We start from the raw sequence: 26,758 nt of genomic DNA on the forward strand, positions 1-26,758 counted from the left end.
ACAAGCGCATCACGGTTCTAGCTTGTACCAGATCACCCTAGTTCCTGGGCTTTATAATTTGGCCTCCTCTCTTGTCTTTCCAGGCTTGGGGTAGCAGTGATCCACTCCCACTACCTGTTGCTCATCCCCAAGGTGCCTCTGCTCCTATTTGTCTCTCTGCTCCTCCATCATGAGTAAAACCAATTTCATCTGTTGTAGAAACTAGAAATGGTGTGTCTGTTTTCCTGCTGAGACTCTTTGCAGCTACACCGCCATCTTTCCCATAGGCTGAAGGGGCCTGAGGACTCTCAGGTTGGAAATATATGCAAACATGGAGGAAGGGGATGTTATAAAATTTTACGAGATGCTAAAACTGACACTCACTTGAGTTATTCGATTCTTACAAATCCGAGCATCTCCCTATCCCTAAATCCCCAGGAAATAGCAGGCTTATTCCAAAAACCCAACAAGATCATTCTCTGGCCTTTCTTCCCTCAGCCTGAGCTCATATGGACTCTGACTCGCATGCTTTGCATCCCACTGAGGTTAGGGCGTTCGATTCCATTTCAGATTTACTTCCTTCTTGTGGGGACACGGTTACAGTAACAGCTCCCAGTGGAGCCTGGGCTCCCTCCCTGGCTCCACACCCTGGTGTTGTCCCCTCCCACGTTGACTCGGAGCTTGGCTATGTGACTTACTTTTGCTAATGGGACAGCAAACGGAACACAAGTGGAGATTGGAAAAATGATTGCGAGTTGAGCCTTTCCTTCTCTCCTGCTGCTTTTGGAACCTGGCCATGGTGTAAGGAAGCCAAAGCGGGTTTCTGGAGACTCACGGCCCAGCAAACAGCCAGCCTCCATGACTAGAAGGTAAGTGAGGCCATCTTAGACTACCCAGCCCCATTTTGAGCTGCCAGATGACTGCAGCCAGATGACCCCAGGTGAGATGAGCAGAAGAACCACCCAGCTGAGCCCAGACCACACTGCTGACCCCCAGAACCATGCATAATTGGAACGGTGGTTGTTTTCAACAGCTGAGTTGAAGGTGGAGTGTTATGGACCAAAGGCTGGCTCATGCAATTCTCTTCCTATCTTTTGTCCTTTTCTTCCAACTTACTGGCGCTTTCATCCTGCTGACCACCCTTTCCGGACAACAGTGCCCTCTGCCCGTCACAGGCTCCCCAGCTGACCTTTCACCAAATGAAAACTCATCCTCCTCCCAGAAGCATGGGTTCCATCAGCAAAGCCCAGTGGCTGCCTCTGTACTGCTTCCTCTTAAGAGTTAAGCCCTGACTTCATTGCATGCAAAGTTTCCCTTGTTTTTTTTTTTTTTTTCGGAAAAAAATGTGGTTTTGCTTCCAAATGATGTTCCAAATGTCTCTGGCTCACCAAAGAGTAATCCCTCAGCTGGAAAACGCAGCAACGCTGCTATTTTAGTATGGCACCAGGCCTCTGGCTTCTTGATCCTGCCAGGGCTGCCGACGCTTCTTTGTGGAAAACTAAATCCACTGCCTAAGATACAGAGACTCGTCCCAAAGGGGTATTTCAGAAAGGAGAGGCCCTTCGCCTTCGTTCCAGTCTGCTTCTCTCTAACCAACCCCTCACTCCCCCAGCCAAGGATGGGTCTTCTTCCTCTGGGGCAACTGAACTTTTAACCTACGTAAGTGGAGTCCCATCTGTTGTCCCCGACCCTCTGGCTTCTCCCCACACTCGGCCTAATTGTTCTCTGATGAAGGCTGAACGTAAGCCGATGTAACACTCCAAAAATGCATGGCTGGCCGACCAAACATTAACAAGAGAGACAGCTCTGAGAAAACAATATGCCTGTTTGCTCAACCTCCCTTTCTGCCGGCAGACTCATTCTGGAAACTTTCCCACTCTCAGAGGGAAGAGGTGCTTCGCTAATCCCGCCAAGTGTCAAAATGGATGGTGTTTGAACAGCTTCCTCTGGCTAGGGCTGTGCCTCAGCTGTCCCCAGGGAGAGACTCCTGTGGATTCTGGGCAGAAAGCGTCTCCCCTGGACCCAGTAAAGAGGGCAGTTTGAGGAGGGGTCACTTCCTTAGGGAACTAGTTGCCTTTTCCCAAGCACTGCTCTTTCCTGAAAGAAGATTAGCTGGTGAAGGTCATTGAGCAGGAGCAGCAGGTCAGAGGCCACCTCAGGTGCTGCAGATGACTCATCGGCCACAGAGAAAGGCACCAGGGCTGGGAGTAAGACCAGTAGGGCTGGTCTAAAAGTCAGCTGTAGCAAAGAGGATATAGCTCAGGGGTAGAGCATGAGCTTAGCATGCACGAGGTCCTGGGTTCAATCCCCAGTACCTCCATTTAAATAAATAAATAAATAAACCAATTACCTCCCCCACGAAGAACAGACAAACAAAAAACAAACAGATAAGTGTCAGCTGTGACTACATCTCAGGAACTGCATTTGGGATGGATGGTTCCTAGTCCTGGCCAATCAGGGTCAGAGAAGGCTCACGATGACAGTAAAGACTGGGCGCCCCTTGCTTCTCTCTCTCCACCGGAGTTCCAGGAGTGCTCCCTTCTGTCTCACAACTTCAAGGAAGGCTTTCGTGTCCCACTCCCAGCAAGATCAGCTCTGGGATCTTTTTGTCTATCTCTCCCTCCTTTGTGCCCCTACCATGTCCTGGACACTTTCCCATAGAGAACTTCTGCACTCAATTACGCTTACTTGATCACAGGGTTGTCTCCTTCTAATGAACTCAGGCCTCCTGCAGACAGGGAACCTGCTGTATTTACCCCCTATCCTCAGCTCCAACCCAGTGCGTACACACACACACACGTGCGTGCGTGTGTGCACACATGCACACACAGGTCACAAGACAGTACGAGCAGAATTAGAGTGTCAGAGATGGAGATAATCTAAGTTATCATGGAACCCAACTCAATTGTTTAACAAATGAGAAAACTGAGACTTGGGAAATTAAATTATTTGTGTGAGTTGATATGCTTTGGACCTACTTTAAAATTTGGTCTAGGGCTATTCCTGTTGATAGTCACATTCAATGTCATTTACCCCGTAGTCCTGTGGAAGATATATGACTGAGTGACACACAGTTTCTGCCTTCGTAGAGATCTTAATGTAGCTGGGGAGAAATACAAACATAGCTATAAACACAGCACAGGACGTGAGGGGTTCCAAGTAGTTCAGGCCCTTAGAGGAGGGAGAAATTACATTGACTTAGCAGAGTCAGGAAAAGCTTCACGCAGAAAATGATACTGAGATGAGCCTTGGAAAAGGGCTGGATGATGGAAAGTTTGGGAGGGGATCACAGCACATGCAATGGTGCAGAGGCAGGAAAGCGCATCCTGTGTATCAAAGGAATGGTACCATCTAAATGGTAAATCTGCCCGAGGTCTGGGCTTTACCTGCAGGTGCAGGATGGGAGGTGAGGCTGTGGAGGAGGGGGTGCGTGGGGAGATAGGGGGTGGGGGTTGGGCTGGGGCATGCTTCAGGGTGATGAGAGCAGGTAGGAAACTAAAGCATCTCCACCTGGTATCCGAGAGGAGAGCTGCTACTGACAAACCCCTTTGGGAAGTGAACAAAAGGGACAGAGACTTGCGGGTTTAACAGGACAGTGAGAGGAAAAGAAAAGCTAAGTAATTTGGACCCAATGAGAACAGAGTCCTTTAGGCTGTAAGAAAGGGGACGAGGGATACTGTTTTAAGGCACTAATATGCTTTTTTCTTCTGTTTCCCACTTTCCCAGGTTCACCCCAGATATCCATCTTCTTCTAGGAAGAGGGATGTGTGTGTGCAGTAAAGACGAGGAGGAAGAGGGAGGGATGCAGATACACACTGATCACAGAAGGAACTCCCAGAGAGAGACCCAGGTAATGTTCAGCCTTGGCCATTCAAAATAAGATTTTGCAGGAAGTTCCAGCCTTATGGGCCAGACCATTATCTCAAGAAGGGATTTCCCAGATTCTTCTTCTTCCTCCCTTAGTACATTAAGACAAAGCCTGAAGCTTGGAGTTCTCCCATATACACAGTGAGTTACCAATGCCAGTCATTTAGGGCTCACAGGAGTCAGAAAAGAGGAAATCGAAGTACTGGAAAAGCCCACCCCTTTTCTGTACCTGAGAATCTTAAAGAAAGAGGAGGAAACAAATAGGCCGAAAATAGCCAGGCTATCAGCAGAATTGCCCTGCTGTCCCCACCTCTGGGCCTGCAAAGGGAGGGTGGTTGAAAAGTGAGTGTGACCCTTGGGACTCCGGGAAGAAGCCATGGCCTGTGCTGCCTCATTAGGACCCAGGGCCCAGCCACAGTAAAGGAGATCCGCGTGGTCAGCCTGGGCGAGGCCAGCTTCCCCGGGCCGTCTTCTGTCCCATGGGGCAGAAGTTCAGCTGGGAGTCAGTGGGCCCACTGAGGGGGCCTGTGTTTTGAGACAAGGTGATCTCCCAGCCAACAGACTGGAGAGCTGCTGGAAAGAGGCAGGGCTGCAGCCCAGGCTGAAACTGAGACACCAAGTCACTAGGAACACAGTCTGGGGGCATAGGGGTGAGAATGGGGCACACTTTGAGTACTGAGACCAGGAGATCAAGTAGAACCCAGGCAAAAAAAAAAAAAAAAATCTTCCCGAAGACCAATGGCCAGCACACATCCAAGGGCCTTTGTGGGATCAGAGAACCCACTGTCCTGGTACCCTGAGGGGAGAAACCTGCCTCACCCCACACTCACTGGCTTCTAGAGCGGAAGGCAGAGGGAGTGGGGGCTGTCAGAGGCACGGAGTGCTTTCCCTGAAGACCAAACATTATCTGAAAGGTTTAAAATATCAGCTCAAAGTTTAACTGGATTGACATTAGGTTTATCCTGCCCATCCCACTAACTAGTGGGTGTGGCTCAGGAGAAAGACCAGATTAGTTCCAAGCAAAACAACGGCTACTCTGTTTTCCCTCCACATCCGATGTGTGGTGGGAGTTATATTTGTGCTTGGCTACGCTGAGTCCTTGGGACGTCCGGGCTGATCGGAAGCTCGACTCAGGCCTGGGGAGCAGCGAGCGAGCTTGCGAGGACTGCCCCCAGGCCTCTCTGCCACCATGGGCTCCACAAGGGGGCCTTCCTGGCAGAGCTGCACGCCACCCCGTCCGCCACAAGGGGCCTCGTGGAAAGGGGTCCAGGCAAGACATGGGGGCCTCTGCTCCACAAGGTGGGGGTCTGGAGTGGGGCTGGCCCGCAGCGAGAAGAGGACGTTCTGGAGTAGTGGGAGCTGATACTGAGAAGAAAACAGGAGGAAAGTGAGATGCTGGAGAGACTCAGGAGGATGAGAAGGGCGGGCTTGGCGTTCCCAGGAGGACCCAAAGCTGGGCCAGGGTCTTTGCCACATGCCCGGAGTTTGGAAAATGGTCCACCGTGGGGTTTGGAAGCCACAGCGCCCGGCGATAAGAGACTGGGAAACTGTGGGGAAATTCTCCAGTCTGAGCTTCTGTGGACAGAGGAGGTCTGAGATAAAAAGGGGAGAGGAGGGGGAGAAGGTGGACAATGATGATCCTAAAGGCTGAGCACTGTGTGCAGATTCAGGAGTTGGGCTTTCGGAGGTTGCTCCCGAGTGGGCGAAACCCGGGAGGAGAGCTAGGGCCCGTGGGGGAGCAGCAAACCCCGCAGGCCTGCTGGGCTGGCCCGGGGCCCCCCACCCACCTGCGGGCGGAGCAGTAGCGCACCTCCCCCGCGCCTGCCGGCCTGGGAGCGGCGGGCCTTGCGCGGGGCGCTGCTGCCCCCTCCTGGGGATGCTCGCAGGCCCTTGCTGTCGCGGGAGCCGCTCGGCTGGGAAACTCGGGGCTGGGGCGGGGGCTGCGGGGCAGCTTCCCGGCGAATCCCGCTCCGGTGTCCGCCTCCGCTGCTCGCGCCCCGCCCTTCTTCCGCACCTGCCTTCAAAATCGCTGAGACCCATCTCCTGTCTCGGGCCGCATCCCCGTGTCTTCTCTCGCGGCCCCACTGTCTTGTGCCTCACACGTGGAGCTTGGTGATGAAGGTGCCATAGTGGGCTCAGACGGTCGTCAAGGACCCAGCTGGGTCCTCAAGTCCCTGAGTCTCAGGTGCTCGCTGGCGGAACACGGTCGCAGTGAGGATGCTTGTCTAGACGCTAGTGACACCGTTCCTTGCGTAGTGTGAGTGCGGGTCACTATCATCCACCTTCTCCATCTTCCTCATGTTATCTCTGCCCTCTGTCTGCAGAAGCTCAGACTGGAGACTTTCCCTTCAGTTTCCCAGCCTCTCCCTGCCGGGCTCTCTGGCTGCCCAATCCCACGGTGGGCCATTTTCCACTCTCTGGGCACGTGGCAAGGTCCCCAGTCGAGCTTTGGGTCCTCTCACAGACATCAAGCCCGCCCTTCTCACCTTTCTGAGTCTCTAGCATCCTACTTTCCTTGCGTTTTCCTCTCCTTTTCAGTTCCCATTGCTGCATCTCTCTTCACCTTCACACAAACTTTCTCCTCCATCCTATTTTTTTTTTTTTTTTGCACATATATACTTTTATTGAAGTATAGTCAGGTTACAATGTTGTATCAATTTCTGGTGTACAGCATAATGTTTCAGTCATACCTGAACATACATATATTTGTTTTCATATTCTTTTTCACCATAAGTTACTAAAAGATACTGATTATAGTTCCCTTTGCTATATACAGTATGAACTTGTTTTCTCCTCGATCCTTAATTCTTTACCTCTCCACTGACCACACTCTGCCTTCCAGCCCCATCATCACCCTGAGTTACAATGGCCCGATGACCCTCAGTTAACCATGGGGCCCCAGTGACCTCTTTGTCCCTCAATCCTGGGCCAACTTCTCAGATCTGATTTGATGATTCTGCAGCATTTAGGCTACTGATGCCTCTTTCTGCAAATTTTCTCTCCCTTAAATTTTCAGACACACTGCTTTTTCCTATGACCTTGAACCCAGTCCTCTTCAGTTTCCTTGATGACTCCTCTTTGTCCACCAGCACCAGCCACAGGGCTCCCTCTTGGCCTTCGTCTTTCATTCTATCCGCTCACCTGAGGGCTGTGATATCATGCCCTGGAGCTCCAGCTGAGACCCTTGCCCAGCTCTGTATCTACCTCCATGTGCAGGTGAACACGGGTCATCTCCACACAGATGGCCAGAGATACCACCAACTCTGCAGATCCAAAACTGGAATCATTGTCTTTCTCCCCAAACTGGTTCTTCCACAGAAGTCTGGGAAATATTTTAAGCTCCTTTCTCTCTCTTACTCCCCCCTCCTACCATCCCACTGGGCCTAGCATTCTGTTGATTCCATCTTTCTGCATGCGTGGCCCCATTGAATTCTCTTAATAATCTCATGGAAGTAGGAAAGGACTGAAGCATTGAGGTGTCATTTGCTCAGGGTATTATAGCTAGTAAGTCACAAAGCCCAGATGGGCCCCCAGGTCTTGCTGAAGGCACAACCCTTGTTTTTTCAGCACTGTTGTGCAGCGTTATTTCAAGATTGTGTCATTCCTTGCAGAGATTGTCACATTGACTCTCTTACTAGTTCTCTTGACTTCATTCTTTCCCCTCCTTTAAGTGTAGCTATCAAAGAGATGACTTCCTCTCTGTTGCTTCCTATAACTAAAATTCAATACTGAGACTCTCCTCAAGTCCATTCAGTGGCCTCTACTACACTTAAGCTAAAGTCTATACTCTGGAGTCTGCCCTTTTACCCAATTCTTTCCTACTTATCCTTCATAATCTAAAGGGAATTGTCCCTGGATCTCCAAGATTGTATCAGGTGATTTATTAGTTGGGACTACATTCAGCTGTATGTAACAGAAAACCCAATTAATGGCTTCAATGAGATCATTAATTCCTTCCTCTTAAAGAGCTGGAGGAGGCAATTCAGGGTTGCTGTGGTGGCTCCAGTTTATCACCAATTACCCAGTATCCTTGTGTTTTTCTGCTCCACCATTCCTCATATTAGCTTCAATTTTCAATGCCACCTCATGGCTGCAAGATGGCTGCTGCAGCTCTAGCTATCTCAATGACATTCCTAACAGCAGGAAGGAAGAAGGGTCAAGAGCCAAAGTGTGTGCCTCCCAATTTGCTAGGCTGTTTGATAAGCTTTCCCAGAATTTCTAACCAACAACTTCTGTCTATATGTCTTTGGTCTCCCAAAAGAGAAACTGGAGAAGGTAGTTTTTGAGTTGGGGACACTGGAAACCCTACTAGTACAAAGGCCCAGTAGTGAGAAAAAGAAAGGAAGATGGACATGGATTAACAACTAGATGTCTCTACCCAGATCTCCTTCCTCCACACTCCCCTAGCGCTCCTGCTTACATCTGCCATTGCGCTTTCCACGTCTCACTGTAGATATCTGCCTGCTGATCTGTTTCTCACACCAGTCTGAGCACTCAGTGCAGAGGACAGCACCTTGCACACAGCAGGTGTTCAGTAGAGGCTTGCTGTTGATGGCTCTTGATGTTTAAAGAGGTCCCAGAACCCTGGATCGCAGACCCAGTCCTGAATTCAATCACTGTACCATGGTCAGGTAAGAGAATGCCCTCATGCTTGGGAAATGCATGCTGACGTGTTTAAGGAAGAGATTGTGATGCCTGAAGCTTGCTCTTAAATGGCTCAGCTAATAATAACATGTATTTTACTTGGATGTACACATTATATATGTGTATAAATGTCCTGATTAATAGGTAGGTAGATGATAAAACAAGCAAATACGGCAGACTTTTAATGGTAAATCCTCTTGGAAATTTATGGAAGCTCATTATTCTATTCTTGTAACTTTTCTATAGAATCCTTTTTATAAAAGTGAGAAGTTAAAAGGGTCACAAGGGCTGTACTTTCAGGGATCATTTCTACAATTTATTACTAGAGAAGTTCCTCTGAACATGTAGAGCACCACCCAGTATTATCTTGTAATTTTTTCTTTTTAAAAAAAGGACCACAGAACTCCAGAATGTGAGATGTAAAAGGAGGACCTTGTATATTTTCTAGCCTACTGTCCCAGAGAGGTGACATCCCTTTCCAGAAGCACAGGCTGCCCTGGTCTCCCACAGCCATAGTAACAGTTAACTGCTTACATGTGCCCACAACTCCTTCTCTACAGAGCTTTGCCCATTGCTGTTCCCTTGGCCTGGAGTGTTCTTTCTCCCTCTTGTTACCTAGTTTCTTCTATTCATCCTTCAGGTCTCTGATCAGGTGCCACTTCCTCAGGAAAGCCCTCCCTGACTCTCCTGTCTGTGTCAGATTTCCCCTGTTACAGGCTTCACCACATCACGTTTTCCCTGCATCAGCTCAGCTCTGTTAGACGTTTGTATCAGTGCATGTGATTGATGCCTGTCTCCTCCACTCCAGAGACCGTGAGTGACGCTCACACATGGTACTTACTGTGCACCAGGCTCCCTTCTAAGCACTTTACATAGAGCTAACGCCCACTGCAAGTCCCAAATCCACGTGTTCGGGGTGGTCACCTCTCTCTCCCGAGCTTCTGACCTGTATTTCATACTGCGAATTGGGGATGTCCACTTGGATACCACACAGGCATCTAAAACTCGGCACTGAACTCTTCATCTTCCTTACAGGATTTCTCCTCCTCCTCCTCCTCTTCTGTTTCTATTTCAAGAAATGGCAGCACCATCCACCCAGCTGCACCCCGACCCCTGCACTGGGTGCATCTTAGACTCCCACCTCCTCCTGCCATCAAAACCACTCTATCACCAAGTTCTGTTCCTGTCCCTCTAAAGTGCCTCAATCCATCCACTTCTCTCCTTCTCCGCTCTGAGTCCTCCTACTGAAATCCCCTTTTATCATCTCTGCAATCGAATTCCATCAGATCTTTGTCTCTGTTTTACCCCACACCTCCATTCTCTATACTGTAGCCAGGATTACCTTCTAAGTCATCCTTCACTGTGCCACTCTCCTGCTGAAAACCAGCCCAGAGACTTGGTGAGCTAAACTAACTTGGAAACCCATATATATAAGTATAAACACCTAGAAATTTAAATATATAGCTGAGTTTGTAAAGATAGAAAGATAAAAACTCTCGTGTCAAAAACAAAAGGGACACAGAAAATGAGAGTGGCTGACGCAAGAGTGGTTAGTGCAGGGTGGTTAGCATGTGAGTTGATGCCATGGGTGTCCTGGGGGTGATCGTTGGACCTTAAGTGGGCCCTAGTGGGAGGGGGCTGGGTTTGGTCAAGAGGTGCAACAAAGTGGAGCTTTGGCCTCTGTACGTGGCCAATAACTGCTCTTCAGCTCTGGCTTTAGCTTTGGCCTTTGGAAATCCAAATATTCAAATAGTTGTTTCAATGGCATCCTGGCATCCTTGAACTTGTGCATCATCAATAATCCTGTGATTATATTGGGTCATTTACTCACTGATTTCACCAATTTTTCCTTTACGTCCTCTCTCTATTCCAGGGTCCAATCCGGGGTACCATATTGCATTTAGACTTATTCTTTTAGCTATATATTCTTTAATCACCTCTTCATGTGATGATTTTGTAATATCATTTTCTGTAGACAGACTAGAAAGAGAATTCATTTTCTCCTCTAACATGGTTAATCAAATTTGTTTTCCATTATTGATAACTTAAATTTTTTTCTTTAAGCTTTACAACTCTTTTTTGGTAATGGCACATCAGTGTTTAGGATTGTTATCAACTTTGGAAAAACCTCTATGAAATTTCTTTCTCATATGATGAGTTGTAAATATATAATGTATTTATAATTGCATGCACTGCATTCTCAAATATATTTTAACTCAATTTTTTAATTAAAAAAAATTTTTTAGATTGAAGTAGTCAGTTACAATGTGTCAATTTCTGGTGTACAGCACAATGTCCCAGTCCTGCATATACGTACATATATTCATTTTCATATTCTTCAAATATATTCTTGATGGAATAAAACTTCCATTTTGACCAGACATTGAATAATAATGAACCCCCCCACTTACAGTTTTACATTTCTGATATTAGAAGAATTTTCCACAGTCTGTAAACTTAGCAATGGCTCTAAACATTGTAAACCTTGTTTCTCGAACACCTACATATTTTTGGTGCCAGGTATTGTAGGATTTTTTGCATCTCCATCCAACCTCTGACACTGTGTGCCAGGCAAGGCAGCATGTGGATGGTAGGAGTATTTCTGGAAGCCATTCTAAAATCTGTACACCCCACAATAACTAAATTATACATGGAGATGACTGCAAACCACCTAAAATAGCCCATGAAACCCAAAGTAAATGTAGGCCAACTCATCTTCCTCCTACTCAAATCCCCAAAAGACCCATGGTCATTCCAGAGCCACCATCATGAGGAGAAGTTAGAAAAAAATTATAGTTAATTAATTTAAAAAGTTGTTTTTCTGGATTTTATAATGTTTGTTTTATTTGTCAGCTTTCTAAACTGTCAAGATTTTTTTTCTTATTGTCAATATTTACTTTCATTCTTAATCTTGTTTTTATAGTTTGTAATGTTTTTCTTAAAGAGGGCCCCAAATTGCATAAACTTCAGGCCCCAAGAAAACTGAATCCGCCCTTGACTGAAAGAGTTCACTACTCACAGTCATCAGTGAAAAATTAATAAAAGATGGCCTTCAGGAAGAAGGAACTTGAACTCAGAAGGAAGAGACGGGATTCAAGGGGCAATAAAACAAAGAAGTAAATGTTACTTAAATAATAGCAATAATAATACAAAGCCATTCCTCGTTGCTCTGGTGTACAGCAGAAACACAGTGGCGGGGCTGCCAGGGTCCTGTATGATCTGGTCTCCATTGGTGTCCAGCTTTATCAGGCACCACTCCCACTCACCACCTACTGGAGAACAGCCCTGACTCTTAGTACGCCCGCCCTGGTGCCTCCAGGCATTCTCACATTCTGTTCCTTCTCACTGCAACAAAGTTCCCCTCCCTTGTTAAGGAAGGACACCTGACCTTACGAGCTAGACTGGAGGCCCCTCCGGCTGCTGTCCCACTCCCTCGCATTAACTCTTTGCTTGTCTGCATCCCCCACTAGGCTACAGTCTCCTGAGGCAGAGCCGGAGCCTGGCTTCTGCCCTGCTGAGCCCCGGCACCGAGCGCAGAGCCTGACTCGGGTAGGCAGCCCGTAAACATCTGCTAAGTAAAGGGCCAAACAGCAAACCGAGAGTGGAACCAAAACCTTCCGCTTTTCAGCCTTTGTCATTTGAACTCATGCCAACGGGTATTCGTATCCATCCACCTTTCTGACTCAGTAAACACACTTGAGTGGAAACAGTCCTGTTTTTCGGATGACTGAGCCCTTCCTTATGTCAACTTTGGGTACAGCAGATGCTGTAGACAGGCTGGTGCCCCTTCCATAGCCCCTCAACCTACCCCGGAAGTGGCCTCCAGAGGGTTCCACGCTGGCCCGGGGCTTCATGTCTCTCTCTGCCTGAGGACATTCCCTGGCTGCGGGAGTGTATTTGGAAGTGCCAGGGAGTTAGCCTGCCAGGAGCAAACCTCCAACAGGGCAGCTTGCTTGCCCGTCAGTGGGACCATCTGAGTCATATTCCACACAGCCTCTCACAGGGACCCCAGCAGGACTGAGCTCCAGATGCCCAGTCACCTCCCCTCTCCCTCGTGTGCTTCCTGGGCTCACCTCCCCCTAAATGACCTGCACCCAAATCCTCTAAGACACGGGGCCAGGTTCCAACACGGGGCCAGGTTCCTGGCCCAGCCAAGGTTGCAGTAGCAGATGTAGGAGATGGGGCAGAATTTCGTTTGACCCCAGGGTCTAGCTCTAGAAGACAGTGCTTTGAAAAGAAATCCCTGAAATGTATGAATTTCAATAGAATACGTCTTCCTCCTAAAAGCTTCAGGAGATTTCAAACTTCAAACTCTAAAGGAAGAGTCTTAAAAGCAGAAAAGTTTACAGACCCATTCAGAGGGAGAGAAGCACTGAACAACCAAATCTTGGTTAATAGAAGTTTCACTGCAGTGACTCACTATGAAGGTACTTCTCCGGCCAACACGTTGGCGGGTCTCCTCCATTTAACGTAGGCAGCTGGGCAGGGGAGACTGACCGTCAGAGATTCTTAGGCTGGGACCCAGCTTCCAAAGAATTTAGGAAACCTGCTCCTGCCGCCTATATAAGCTCTTAGTATTTGAAAACAATCAGGACCACTTCGGCCGTCTCTGTCCTCTGACTCATCACGCCAAGGCAGAGTTACTGGAAAGAAGCCTCCAAGAAGGGACCCTGGAGTGGTCTCGCCATTGCCTCAGCTGCATCTTGCTCATCCAGGAAGGGTAGAGAGGCTACTGCCCGGCGCCTCCCAAGGCTCTTCCCAAAGCCCTGGACTCGGGGTCAACCGGCCAGGAGCAAACCATCCCCGTGAAGTCGCTCCCCTTGGACAGAGGAGCTCAGCCAGGCGCTTGGCAGTTTCCCAGATTGTAAATATCTCTGCATTTCGCCGGAGGTGTCAGACTTCAACCCTCAGCAATGAAAGCAGAGAGTCTTCAAAGCTGAAAGGTTTATAGATAGATACAGAGGGATTGGAGAGTCCCTCTCTGGACCGGTTTCTGGAGAGAAGGAGGCCGACTCATGAAGAGGTTTCCAGCGAGGGCTAAGTGCACAGACGGCAAAGCCATCAGCGGAGGCCACGCCAGAGATTGCACAATGGGTGCCCTGTGCGCCGTATGGGGACTTTTGTGTTTATATGTTTGGGATGCCTGTCCCCCCTGCAACCCCAGGCTGGGGTCTGCTAAGAAAAATAACCTGGCTCGCAACGGCATTCTTCCAGCTCCACTTGAACGTTTGAAAAACCCTTGGATAGGAAAATAACCTCAGGGAGCCAAAGCTTTCTGCACTTGGCGAAGCCCTGGACCCAAAATACACAGAAGAACACTTTGCTTTGAAAGGCCTACAGTATTCCTATCTGAGTCATCTGAAAACAAATAAAAAGAGACCTAAACAAACAAACCTAATTGTGCGAGGAAACCCGGCCAGGTTTCCAGCCTGGCTCCCCCTCTGTTTTCATTAGGCAGAAGCCAATATATGCAGCTTTCCTCGTATCCAGAACAAGCAAAATATTAAAAACAAATTGCCGAGGTTTCTCCTCCTCCCCTCCTTCCCTCATGGTGCACGACACGGGCCAAGTTCCCGACTTCTCTCTGCCTTGGATTTGAACCTCTTTCCTTCAGTTTTGATAGACAGCTGTTTGCTTACCTGGCTGCCTGGCATCGACCAACAATCCCAGTTGACAGTGACATTCATGAACGTCAGCTATTACTGGACACAGATGAAGTTAAAAAAGAAATGTCTAGGTCTTGAGATATAATCGCTTTTACCAACAATCAATGCCACTGGTTTGAAAATCAGGCCTGCCAACCCGAATTCGCTTAGTATAGACCTGTCCACTGCTCCTTGCCCACATCCTACCAGCTTCCTTCCTTTTTCTTTCTTTTACTTATTTCACCATTAAGTAGGCATTCCATTGTAATGACAGCTCTGGGTTTTGCCCAGGCATTGTCCCTTCTTTTAACCAAGTTTTTCTTTGGAGAACCAGTCCTCCTCCAAATTTTAGTGCCGGTAGTCTGGTTGGGGTTTGCCTCACTCACCTTGTTTCAGGAGTGTGTGATCAAGGCCTGGCCAATTAAGAGTCACCAAAATTGGTGTAGGGATGGACATAAAATCCAGTTCAGGTTATAGAGACACAAGGCTGGGATTTTTGCAAAGACTACTGGGGAAGAAGCACATTTATTTCTCCAAAGGTGGCAGAATGAAGTCTGAAGCTGCTGATGGTCACAATCTGAAGCTGCTGATGGTCACAATGACACCATGTGGGGAGAGCTTGTCTGACAAGAAGAAGTGCAGAGCTGAGTGATCAAAAGAGTAAGAACTCACACAACATCATCTGAGCACCTGGATCCAGCCATGACTGAAGACCATTCTACCCTGGACTTTTCTTTTGTATGAACAACTGAAACGTCCATTTTACTTAAGTTACTTTCAGTTGGATCATTTTCTCTTGCAACTGAAAGAGGCCTAAAATACACACATGCACACACACACCTTTCAAAATGCTGTGGGAAATTAAAGTTCTGCATCTTCCAAGTGGACTAGCATTCATGTTTTTGTTTCAGGAGGTGATCTTCTCAAAAGGAAGATATTTTTCCTGGTGAATTTCAGTTTCAGCTAACAGTGGCAGGGAAGTCTAGAAGACCATCCACTTTAGCCCTGAGTCCTATGAGAAAAATGACCTCTGTCCCTCACAGTGTAGTAAGAGATGAATGAATTCTCTCACCTAACTCATTTTTGACACAAAGAATAAAATAATGTAGTGATTACTGAGTAATTTCTTTGCAGTCCTTGGCTTATTCTGATGACAAACTCTAGGCATCTTATTCTGTGAGGCCAGGGGACATCTAAGTGCCAAGATTAGTCTAGATCCAAGGCATGTGAAAAACAGCAACAATAAATCCCTGCCAAACAAAAACCGAAGTAACCAATGACACATGGACAATTTGGGGGAGCAATTGAAACTGTAAGGCCAATGTTTTTTTTCCATGTCTCATATGCCATGAGTAGGTGGGAACTTGGGCCTCTTGTCCCCTCCTGGTGACTATCTAGAAAAGGAACTAATGTTAACTCCCTTTCTCCAAGACTCCAGTTAAGAGTATTATCAGGATGGCGTGGAAGATGGCACACAAAGATGGAACAGGGCCTGAGGAATTGGCTAAGTAATCAGAAAGATGAACACATTTTAAAATCATTCATTTTGAAACTAATGACTATCCTTCTCAAAGGAGTTTCATCAGAGGTTGGTTCAAATGTCACCTCCTCCAGGAAGCCTTCCGTCATGCTTCCATTAGAAAGTATCACTCTTTCCTGTTGCTCTTGCAGAAAACTCAAAATGCCTGGTATTAGAAGCAGTTGTAAGAAGAAGAAGAAGGGTTTTACTCACAAAAGTCTCCTTGGGGAAGACACCAGAATAAATAACTTGGTAAGTCCTTTGTGATGAGGCAAGGGATAAGATCTCAAAGTACATGGTCGAGTAACACAAGATGGTTCCTACCCTGAATTCTAAGCTGGGTTGGTCTAATTTTGCAAATAAAAGAAGAAGAAATATTTTGATGTGGAGGAGATGAGAGAGAGAGAGAGAGGGAGCTGTGGTGTCTTGCATGACAAAGAGGAGCAGCACTTCTGCAAAAGAATCTGGCAAGAGGAGGAAGGGAGCTAGTGAGGCTGGGGGGCTGCTCCAGGGAAGGGGTGGTGGTGGATAAAATGCCCCTGGAGGTGAGCAATAGAGGAGGAACTTTGAAGGACAGAAACATCCAGATGGGTTGTTTAAGCTGATGACTGTGATGGGTACCAGGTGCCCCTTTTTTTGTTTCCCCAGTGAAGCCTCCAGTAAAATTTCCATTGTTCACAAACATGTTTGTCTAGTGTGGAATTCTGAAGGGGAAGGATTTCTGTGTGAAGGTTGACACAGGCGAAAGCAGCGAAGACACTTTCAGACATCAATCTGAAGCTCATGTTGACTTCTGGGTTCCATTTACCAGCATGCCTCTCCCAGTGGATGATAAAAATCCTGGGAGGAAGGGGGAGGGTGCACTTTCACTCATTTGAAAATTTTCACTGAGATGAATGAATAACCTAACCTGCAAAGAAACACCTGCAACAAAAATTATGGCCTGCAAGTCAAAGAAACAAAACTGTTGTCAGTGACTTAACTTCTGGGGGTCCATATATATTGGGCCATTATTACCATTACTGCTGGTCACAAGAGCACTAAGGAAAAGACCAATTGCTGGAGCTGGAGTGCTGGTGGAGCTTTCATTCTATATTTCATTTTTGAATTATACACGGTTACAGTAAGCAGAGCCCTGTCCTTTGGTTTTCTCTCCCCGACCGACTCTAGACTGGCCTTGAACTAACCTTGAGCAAAGGAATGTTAGCAAAAAGAGGAATGAGAAGTACGATGTTGCAGCATCTCAGAACCCCGTGACCGCCACCCTGTGAACCACCTCGGGCTGGCCTGCTTGGTGGTGGGGGCGCAGACACCAGCCAAGCCACCTCCATCACCCAGGCAGACATCCAGTCAACTGCTGGACATCTGAGCAGGCCATCCTAGGCCATCCAGCCCCAGCAGAGCCAGTCCAGACCAGAAGAACGCCCAGCCGTCCCACAGAATTACGAGAAAGCTTAAATGTCATGCTTTCAGCCACTAAATTTCGAGGATGGTTCATTACCCAGTAGAAGATGACTAAGAGACCATTATCCCATGTTATTCGTTAGGTAATCAAGGCTCAGAGAGACTGAGAAAATTGTCTCAAGTCAAATCTCTAGCTCACTGGTGGGGCTGGGATTTGAACCCAGGTCAGTCTTATGTCAGCCGCTAGCTCCCTATCCGTGGAGTCCCACCGCCACCTTCACCAGAAGGAGCTTAGTTTCAAGCCCAGTGGAAGAGCTTACTGGCCAGCACCGGGGAACCCATGATTAGACGGGGCCAGACAGCAGGGCTGACTCGAGGCTGAGGTGCTGGGTGTTGACCAAAAATGCCTGCCTCCCAATGGCCTTCAAACTTGTCTGCACATGAGGATCATTGAGGAGTTTTTACAAATCCTGATGCCCAGGCCACACTCCAGATTAAATAAGTCGGAATCTCTGAGGGTTAGAGTCAGTATTTTAAAAATACCCTCATTAATTCTAAAGCACAGCCAAGTTTGAGAATCAGTGTCTTTAACTCCCCTGAACAGGGAGGGTGGAGGTTGGAGAAAACTGGAGCTATATAACCTAGAAATGTCTCCAAGGAAGCGAGGGAGGGGCCTTCTGAGAAAGAGAGACCAGGAATAACAGCATAGTTGGCTCAACAAATGCATGACACGCACCAGGCGCGGTGTTAGTTTTCCCTGCCCTCAAGGATCATGGAAGTGACAGTTACATAGATGCGTAATCACAATAGCACTATGACAGATGTCATGCTTATGTGATCCAGGTCAGAGGAATGGCCAAGAAGAGGAGGTTACTCTTTCAGTTGGGTCCGAGAAATGTGACACTGGCACTGAATCTGAAGGAGTGGGGAGGAGATCTCTCTTCATTTGTGCTGCCACAAGTTGACTGGGCATTCCAGAGAGACAGGTCAGCCCTGGAAGCTGGGAGGATGCAAAGGGGAATCTAACACTGACAGGACAGATCAGAATGGGCAAAGGGGAATACTGGCCCCTAAGAGCCCAACTGAATACAGATCTTATGTATCTCTTAAGAGATCGGGTACCCCCTCCTACACTATTCGTGGGAATGTAGTTTAGTGCAGCCATTATGGAAAACAGTATGGAGATTCCTTTAAAACCTGAAAATAGAATTATGCTATGATTCAGTAATCCCACTCCTGGGTATATATCCAGAGAAAACTTCAATCCAAAAAAATACATGCACCTCAATTGTTCACAGCAGCACTATTTACAATAGCCAAGATGGGGAAGCAATCTAAATGTTCATCAGCAGATGACTGGATAAAGAAGTTGTGGTATATTTATACAATGGAATACTACTCAGCCATAAAAAAGAATAAAATAATGCCATTTGCAGCAATGTGGATTGACCTCAAAATTGTCATACTAAGTGAAGTAAGCCAGAAAAAAGAAAGAAAAATACCATGTAATATCACTTATATGTGGAATCTTAAAAAAAAAAAAGAGACATGAATTATTTACAAAACAGAGATAGACTCACAGACATAGAAAACAAACATGATTACTGGGGGGAGAGAAGATGGGAAGGAATAAATTGGGAGTTTGGGATTATTAGATACAAACTACTATATATAAAACCAGATAAACAACAGAGTCCTACAGTATAGCTCAGGGAACTATATTTAAAACCTTGTAGTGGCTTATAATGAAAAAGAATATGAAAAGAAATACATATATACGTATAAATTATTCACTAGCTGTACACCAGAAATTAACACAACACTGTAAATCGACTATGCTTTAATTAAAAATAAATAAATAACATTTAAAAAAAATTGAGTCTCCAAGCTTCCGGCAGGGCTGGGCCTTGCTGGTGGGGGTTAGGTGGCCCCAGCGGAGAGTCAGCTGATCATTGTCACAAGGGCGCTCTTTGGATCCCTGTTTCTGAAAATTCCAAGTCCTGACTCCAGAGCAGTAACTGCAGAGCCTTCTGGCACTTTCTTTCTCAATGTGGCACCATGCTGAGGCAGCATCAGCACCACCTGGGGGCTTCCTAGGAATGCAGAATCTTGGGATTCACCCAGCTGAATCGCGTTTTAACAAGAGCCCTGAGCATTAAAGTTTAAGAAACACTGTTCTAGTGCCTTCTAGCCCCCAGCGGGATGAACATATTCCCAGCCAAAAACCAGAGCACCCCTCGCATGTTGAGCCAAGCCAGCCCTGGTTGGGGGGTAGCAGCCAGCAGGAGTTGTCAGTCAGACCATGGCAGGGACGTGTTAGAGGATATAAAGATGTATCTGGAGCCAAGCTCAGGGTCAAGAGCAGGGGACTTGCATCAGGAACAAGGATGCTCTGAGGTCAAGAGTAGAGCTCCTGGCCCCTCCCTGATCCCATCCTTGTATCTGTTTACTAAATAATGTTTGCAAACCATGAACGTTGGTAGAGTCAGCAAACTGCAACTACGGATCTGCCTTCAGCCACCTTTCCTTCTCTTTCATTGTCAGATCCAAGGATTTATGGGTTTAAAGACAAGGCTGAGTTGCTCTGCCAGGTCTCAGGTGGTCAAAGGGTCCCAGAAGGTCCACGTCCACCCCTACATGAGCCTCATGATGCTCAGCTGAGAGCCAGCCGAGAGCAGATCCATTGCTCGCTAAGGCAGACTGAGGTCCCTGGGGACATGCTGATGGTCCTGCCGACTAATGACTTCCCTGCTCTTTGCTTCCAAGTCCCCAGCAAGCTGCATTCCTGATTGGAGATGTCAGGGGGACCTCATGTGAACTGCCAGCCACCAAGTAACTGGCTTCTGAGGTTGGAGGAAATCGCTGGGAGGCTGCTTCACCTTCCAGCCTGGAACCGGGTCAAGTGCAGTCCCGTTGCTCACTCGCAGTCCACCCGCTTGGCTCTAGTACAGCTTTGGCAAACCTTGCTCCTGGCAGGCTGGCCTCACAAGAACCCTGTCATTTCTGAGCGTGTGTCAGGATGTGCGGTGAGAGAATGCCATATTTTGCCAAAGGGAAAGCCAAGGCCAGGGGAAAATAGCCCTGCACGAGGAGGGGAAAGAGATCCAGTCCACAGCAGGCCTGAGAGGGTTGGGGGTCAGAATTTCTAGACCTTAAAATGATCCTTGTGAGGCACCTGGAGGTGTCAATTCTGAGGATCATGGGAGGGACTGTGGGGTCAGTAGTGGCCTCTAAAGCCATCCGCAAACATTTGGCTCAGCAGTAAAACCTGATTGATAATTTAGCCCAGCACCACCTCCTCCAGGAAGGCCTCTTTGGTTCCCTCTACCAGCTTCTTTGTTGGTGGCTGCTCCTGAGACCCCTAGTCTAAGAGGGGACGATTCTCTGCTAAATTTGCCCCACCACTAAATTCTTCCTGTAAGGTTTTGTTGAGGTTTAGGACCATGGGATCACAGACCAGAGAGGGCTTTATGACGACTGCTTGAGCTCAGCGTCTCTACCTCCCTGACAGAACTACAGGCAACATGGGACCATGGCACTCCTGTTCCCAAAATGGTGCTAGTGACCATGAACTTCCCCAAGAACAACACTTCCCCGGTGTCTTCTTCCATCACAGTACAAGTCCAACTGCCCTTTGGCCCTAGGAGAAGAGGAAAGTTTCCTGCTCTCTAGACTAAGACCCTGTCATTTTCCTGACCCCAAATGATTGGTAATAGAAGTATCTCTTGCCTTTAAGAGAAAGCTTGTTGATCAGTTAATCCATTGACCAATTGATCTATTGCTTGGAAAAGAAATCTTGTCCCCCGCCTCATATAAGACACATTCAAGTTCATTTTCAAATGCACTGGGTTTTTCTGTCTTAAATGATACCACCTGGTAGCCTGACTGTTCTGGCCTGGACCAGGTCTTGGTCATAGTTTTACCTCTGGCATTAAGAGCAGAGAAGATCGGGCTTTCTGTCCTCCAGCCACAGCTACCTTCTCCATCTCCTGTGACCAAAGGTAGGACAAGGGAACACACAGCTCCCAAAGACAAGAAATACTTTTCAGTTGTGACGCTGCATAAACATGGACTGAGGAAGAAAAAGTTTCTCTAAACAGCAAAGACACAAAGCTGGGAGCACAATATTGTTATTGTAAAATAAATAGAACACTTTTCAGTCTGTATTTCCCCTACGTCAGGCTCTTGGGGATCCTTGTACCCTGCCCCAGTGGTAGGTTAGCACTGGCATTAGAACTAAGAGTTCCTTCCAAGTGGTCCCTCTCAAAAGGAATGGGGAACAGGTCCCACCAACAAAGCGTTTCCTCTAGCCTACAACTAACTACAACCTGGCAGATCTCCTGGCTTCAATAATCTAACACCCATTGGTAATTGTTACAAATATGTAACAAATAGTTACTCTGTGCCAAGCATGGACTTGAGGGCTTTGTGTGTAAGACCTTTAATTCTCACAGAAATCTTGGGAAGTGGTTCCTATTGTTATTTTCAATTAACAGATGAGGAAACTGGGGTTCAGAGAGGTTAAATATATTGTCCAAAGTCCCATAATGAGTGGCTGAGGCAAGATTCAAACCCTTGGCAGACCCCAAGCCCATTCTCTCAGCCCCAAAATGGGGCAACATCACGACGTGTGGGAGAAACTCACACCCTGGAATTTCTGGGCTCACATACATTTCAAGTATCCTGTGCTTTGTTCTCATAAAAACACTTGAACTTGTCAGCTATGTCTTGATCTGTGTTTTGGCAATATGATCCCTCTAACTCTGTTTTCCAAACCTGCCTCAACAAAAGCCTGTATCCTGGTGCTTTTGAAAATACAGGTCCCAGCATCTTACCCCAAATCTATGAAGTCAGAATCTCCAGCAGACAAGTCAGGGCACTTGTATTTCTAAAACAAATCCCCAAAGTGATGCTTAGATCAAGTAAACATAAGAAACTGTCTCCAAACTACACCTAGTCCTGCCAGATGCCGAGAGGGAGGGAGGGAAATAAAAGATGGCTAAGTGATGGTCCTTACCATCAGGAAGCATGTCATCCAGCCAGGAGCCCATTAGGAGACTCAGAAAGAATCATGGGAGGGCTGCATGGAAGAGGTGGAACTTAAAGTGGGCTCTATGGGACTGAGGGTGGGAGAAAGAAGAAAGAAAGTTATTCTAGACAGGAAGAGCATCAAGTACAGAAGCTGTGAGAAGAGAATGAGTTTGGCATTTTTATGAGGCAGGGAGTGGGTCAGCCCACAAGCCTTGGGGTGTAGAGAGAGGATGTGCAGGAAGAAAGTTAGCCTAAGCAGGGCAGTTTCTGGCAAAAGGTTAGTTAACATATGGGTAGCACTAGGGAACCATGGCAGGCTCTGGAGTGAGTGCTTGCATGATAAAAGGGGTGATGAAATAAAACGGAGACCCCTGCTCCCCAGGCCCTTGAGCTGTGATAGCAGATGAGAAGTAACACCTCTAGCTCCAGTGGTGCCTTAAATCTGGGGGTCCCTGAGGCCTCACAGAGAGCTTTTTCAGCAGGACTCCTGAGCCTGCAAGAACTGTCTTCAAGTGAGGTGTCAGGCTGAGATGGAGGCATTTGGGGAATGGGGTGGTGAGGCTGCACACACCTGTCACCAAGATGGAGAGGTGAGGAAGGAGAGAGTGCTGACATGTATATATCAATACAGGGAGAGGCTCCAGGCAAAGCCAGCCAGCACTGGAAATTCAGCATAAGCTACCTTAAGCAGTTTGCTGTGCCTCTAAATCATCTTACCATGAAAGCCTGATCAATAGTATGGAAAGAAAAAAGTGCCAAAGAGAGAGGCTTATGCTGAAAGAAACCAGGAGCCTGGCCTGATTGCCCTGACACAGACATGAGCCCAAGCTTGCTGTGGAAGAGGTGGGACATTCAGAGGAACCAGCTCCACTGGTTGTCATGAGCTATGTGCCAAATGAGTCGTCCTGAAAATTAGAGGCTGAGTTGTTCAAGACCCTTGGTTTAAGTGACGGGAACCCAAATTCAATGTAGTTTCAGCAAAAGCGAGATTTACTGGCTCAAGCACTAGACTCCTTTGGTCATTGGCTTCGGGCATGGCCGAATCCAGAGCACTCTTGTCATGTAATCAGGACTCTCTCTGGGCAGTTCTCAGCTTTGTTTCCCTCCATGTGGCCTCATTCTCTGCCACTGTTTTTCCATGTTATAGAAAAGGGCATGCCTGCCAGCTCCAGCCAAGGTCCTTTAGAAAGAAGGGAGATACTTCCTGTCCCAAGCCCATTCTGGTCCCTGGTCCATCCCTGGGTCAGTCCCTGTGGCCCATGAGTTTTATGTTCATTCATGTGTGGCCAAGTCCTGGCCCTTGATTGACAGCCCATCAGAATCCCAGAGTTCTGGGACGAAGGAAAGTCCCCAAAAGGAAAAAAATGTGGGGCAGAAAAAAAAAAAAAAAGAATCAGATATTCATGACAGTGCTATAGGAGTTCAGAGTCTAGAAAGGACGGTCCTGAGAGGCTTCCTCAGGGAGCAAAGGCACTGGGAGAAGACAATGAGGCGTCAGGCAGAGGGCTAACCATATGACAATACCATATGATATCACTTATACGTGGAATCTGAAAAAAAAAAAAAAAAAGACGAACATTTGCAAAGGGGAAACAGACTCTCAGACATAGAGAACAAACTTGTGGTTGTCAGGGGTGGAAGAGGGTGGAAGGCAGTGGATTGAGAGTTGGAGATTTGCAGATACCAACTGATATCTATGTATCTATATATACACACACATATACACATTTATATATTAGATAAACAAGTTTATGTTGTGTGGCACAGAGAACTATATTCAATGTGTTATAGCAACTTATGGTGAAAAAGAACATGAAGATGAATATCTGTATGATCATGTACGACTGAAACATTGTGCTGTACACCAAAAATTGACACAACATTGTGAACTGACTATACTTCTATATATATACACACACAAAAAAATTAATTGTTTGAGACCTTGTGTTCAGACAGCAGTTATGTCATGTTAACGTTCTTGGTTAGTACCAGGACTTGCTGTTTATCTGTTTACCTTTTTTTTATCCTCCTTCTCCACTCTAAGGGCACCTGCCATATGTTTCATAGATATCCTTGAATATTATCCATGGGAAAAAATATATATTCTTAGACATATATACACATATGAATGTGTATATATACATGCATTTGTATAGGAGTGTACTTTAAACACACACACACACACACACACACACCCCTACTTCAGCACTAACAGTGTGAGTTAGAAATCCAAAGCCCAAGGAAAATAGACAAAGAAAATTTCACATTGCTTTGGGGGCAGAACTCGGCTTCCATCCCAGACATCTTGATTCACAGGCCAGTCCTTTCACCAGAGCATACATATATTTTAAATTCGCATAAATTGTTTATTAGCCAGGATCTAGCAAGAAAATCAGAAACCACTCTAGGTCTTTCGAACAGAGAGAATTTAATATAGGGGATTGGTTAGACCAAGGATGGGAGAAAAGAGAAGAGAAGTACGATGATGAAATTACCCACCACAGGAAACCACCCCTACCCCCACCCCCAGAGCTGTCAGAACAAGGGGAAGAGTGATGCCATCAGAGCCCAGAGCTAGGGCTTATGAATGGGGCTCCTAACTGGGGACTGCCTGGTGGGATGTGAACAATTGGGAGAAGAACCACTGAAACAGAGCAGGACCCTGTGGGGCCCTCCCTGCTTCAAATCCTTTCTGTAACCACCACCCCCTACCTTTCCTTTTTGTTAAAAAAAAAAAAATAGGCTTCATTCAGCTTCCTTGACCTTCCTTGAGTTCCAAAGGGCAGATTCAAACAGTTGCTAATAAGGGAAAGGAGGGAATACAGAGACAAGGGAGGAACAGCAGGGAGACAATAGTGCAGCCGTGGGGCAGGGTCCTGGCTCCTCCTCAAGGAATATACGTAACAATATCTTTGAGTTCTTCTGCTGGAATTGAGGTCTCCACCCACATGGAGGAAGACAACTTCAGCCTGAGCACAAGATTCCTGGAACATCATCCTGTCACCTCACCACCAACCACCTGGAAGAAAGTCATACACCCTGCTGCCCTCACCCCAAATTTTGCCTATAAAAACTTTTCCCCTCAAACTGTCAGGGAGTTCAGGTTTTTTGAACATGAGCCACATGTCCTCACTGTTTGGCCCTGCAGTAAATCATTCTCTGCTCCAGACTCTGAAATTTTGGGTTGTTTGGCCTTGTTAGAGCAGGCAGATAGCTAGATATGAGCAGAGAAAGGGGGACACAGAACAAATGGCAGGAATTGGGCAGAAAGGAGGGGCACAGGCCAAATGCAGGACACCACACATCATGTAAGCAGCAGGGCTCCTTGGGCGGAAAAAGAAAAGCAGGAACCTTAGGGCTGATAAGGGATCATGCCTTTTGGGATGACAAGTGGCCTGGAGAAGAACAAAGAAAGGTGAGAAAAGGCAGGAATTTCTAGTGTCTGAATGTAACCTTTTGCTCATTATGCCCTCATTTCAATAAAATTAGCCTTGCAGATCAGAAGTACCTGTCATGCACCGACACCATGACACTTCCGATCCAGACTAAATAAGGACAAAAATCCCTCCTCCCTTTGGGAAGGTGGAGGTGGGATGATAATCAGGGAATACGACCCCAAACCCTTCCCTCCCCAATGAATATTCCGCCCATTCATTTTTACACCCTATATAACTAACTTGCCAAAGAAACTCAGGGCAGCCCCTCACCTGAGCCTGCCCGCTCTCCCCTGAGAGTGTACTATCCATCCTTTAATAAATCCTCACTTTATCTTTTTTTTTAACCTCCAAGTCTTGTCTCTGAATTCTTTCTGGGACAGGACAAGAACCTGGAACACCAGTTGCATCTATCGGTGACAGCCTCACTGTGCGTCGGGCACATGAACTTTTGTTTGGTAACAGTATCAGGAAGCTCAATGCATGAAGTGGAAAGTCACTTTTTACTCATGGCTGGACTGATTCTATGTGCCTAATACTTGGGTGAGAAGGGTCAGAATCCGTTGTCAAAGGGCCACAGGCAGAACCTGAGATGGAGTCAGAGCCAAGAGCATGTGAGAAGTGACTCCAGGTCTGGAAACATCCAAGGGACACTGGGAATCTTCGTCAAAGGGCAGGGTTGATGAGTGGGAGAAGCAGGCTCAAAGGACCAAGGTCTTGGCGAGAGGACACATAATTGGCAGCTTTATGTGATGTCTCTGAGGGATTACTGGAATGCCCCACTGTACCATTGTTAAATGATTGCATTTTGTAATTACAAGTCTTGAGACCTCTCCAACTGGGAGATTTGCACTAATCTGTGGCTCAGCCAGTGTAGAGTGTGGTTCATTTGGACAATTGCTGGCACCTCCAGGGACGGATGGAGACCATTTATCTATGCATTGTGTCCCAACAGGTCTGGAGTCAGTGGTAACAACAGCAGATCCATTTTTTTAAAGCACCATTTCTATTCTGATCCTCCTGGATTGAGACTCTTCAATGACAACTATTACCTCCAGGGAGAAGGCCAAACGCTGCATGTGGAATGATCTCCGTGTCCTCTACAGCCCCCTTGAGTTCACATGTTGAAATCCTAAGACCCAAGGGGGTGGGGCCTTTGGGAGGTGCTTAAGTCATGAGGGCAGAGCTCTCACGAATGGGACCCCACCGAGCTCCCTCACTTCCTCCACCATGTG

At 47.1% G+C, this 26,758-nt stretch overlaps 1 long non-coding RNA gene across 1 annotated transcript; it reads left to right on the forward strand.

Annotated features, from left to right (window-relative positions):
- Window positions 1-724: 724 nt before the first annotated feature.
- Window positions 725-26,504, forward strand: LOC116148147 (uncharacterized). The gene is made up of 3 exons (XR_004131663.2): window positions 725-848; window positions 3,706-3,829; window positions 26,479-26,504. It is a non-coding gene; the product is annotated as an uncharacterized LOC116148147 (long non-coding RNA).
- The last annotated feature ends 254 nt before the right edge of the window (window positions 26,505-26,758 follow it).

Source organism: Camelus dromedarius, chromosome 1 (genome assembly GCF_036321535.1).
Source record: "Camelus dromedarius isolate mCamDro1 chromosome 1, mCamDro1.pat, whole genome shotgun sequence".
Taxonomy (NCBI): domain Eukaryota; kingdom Metazoa; phylum Chordata; class Mammalia; order Artiodactyla; family Camelidae; genus Camelus; species Camelus dromedarius.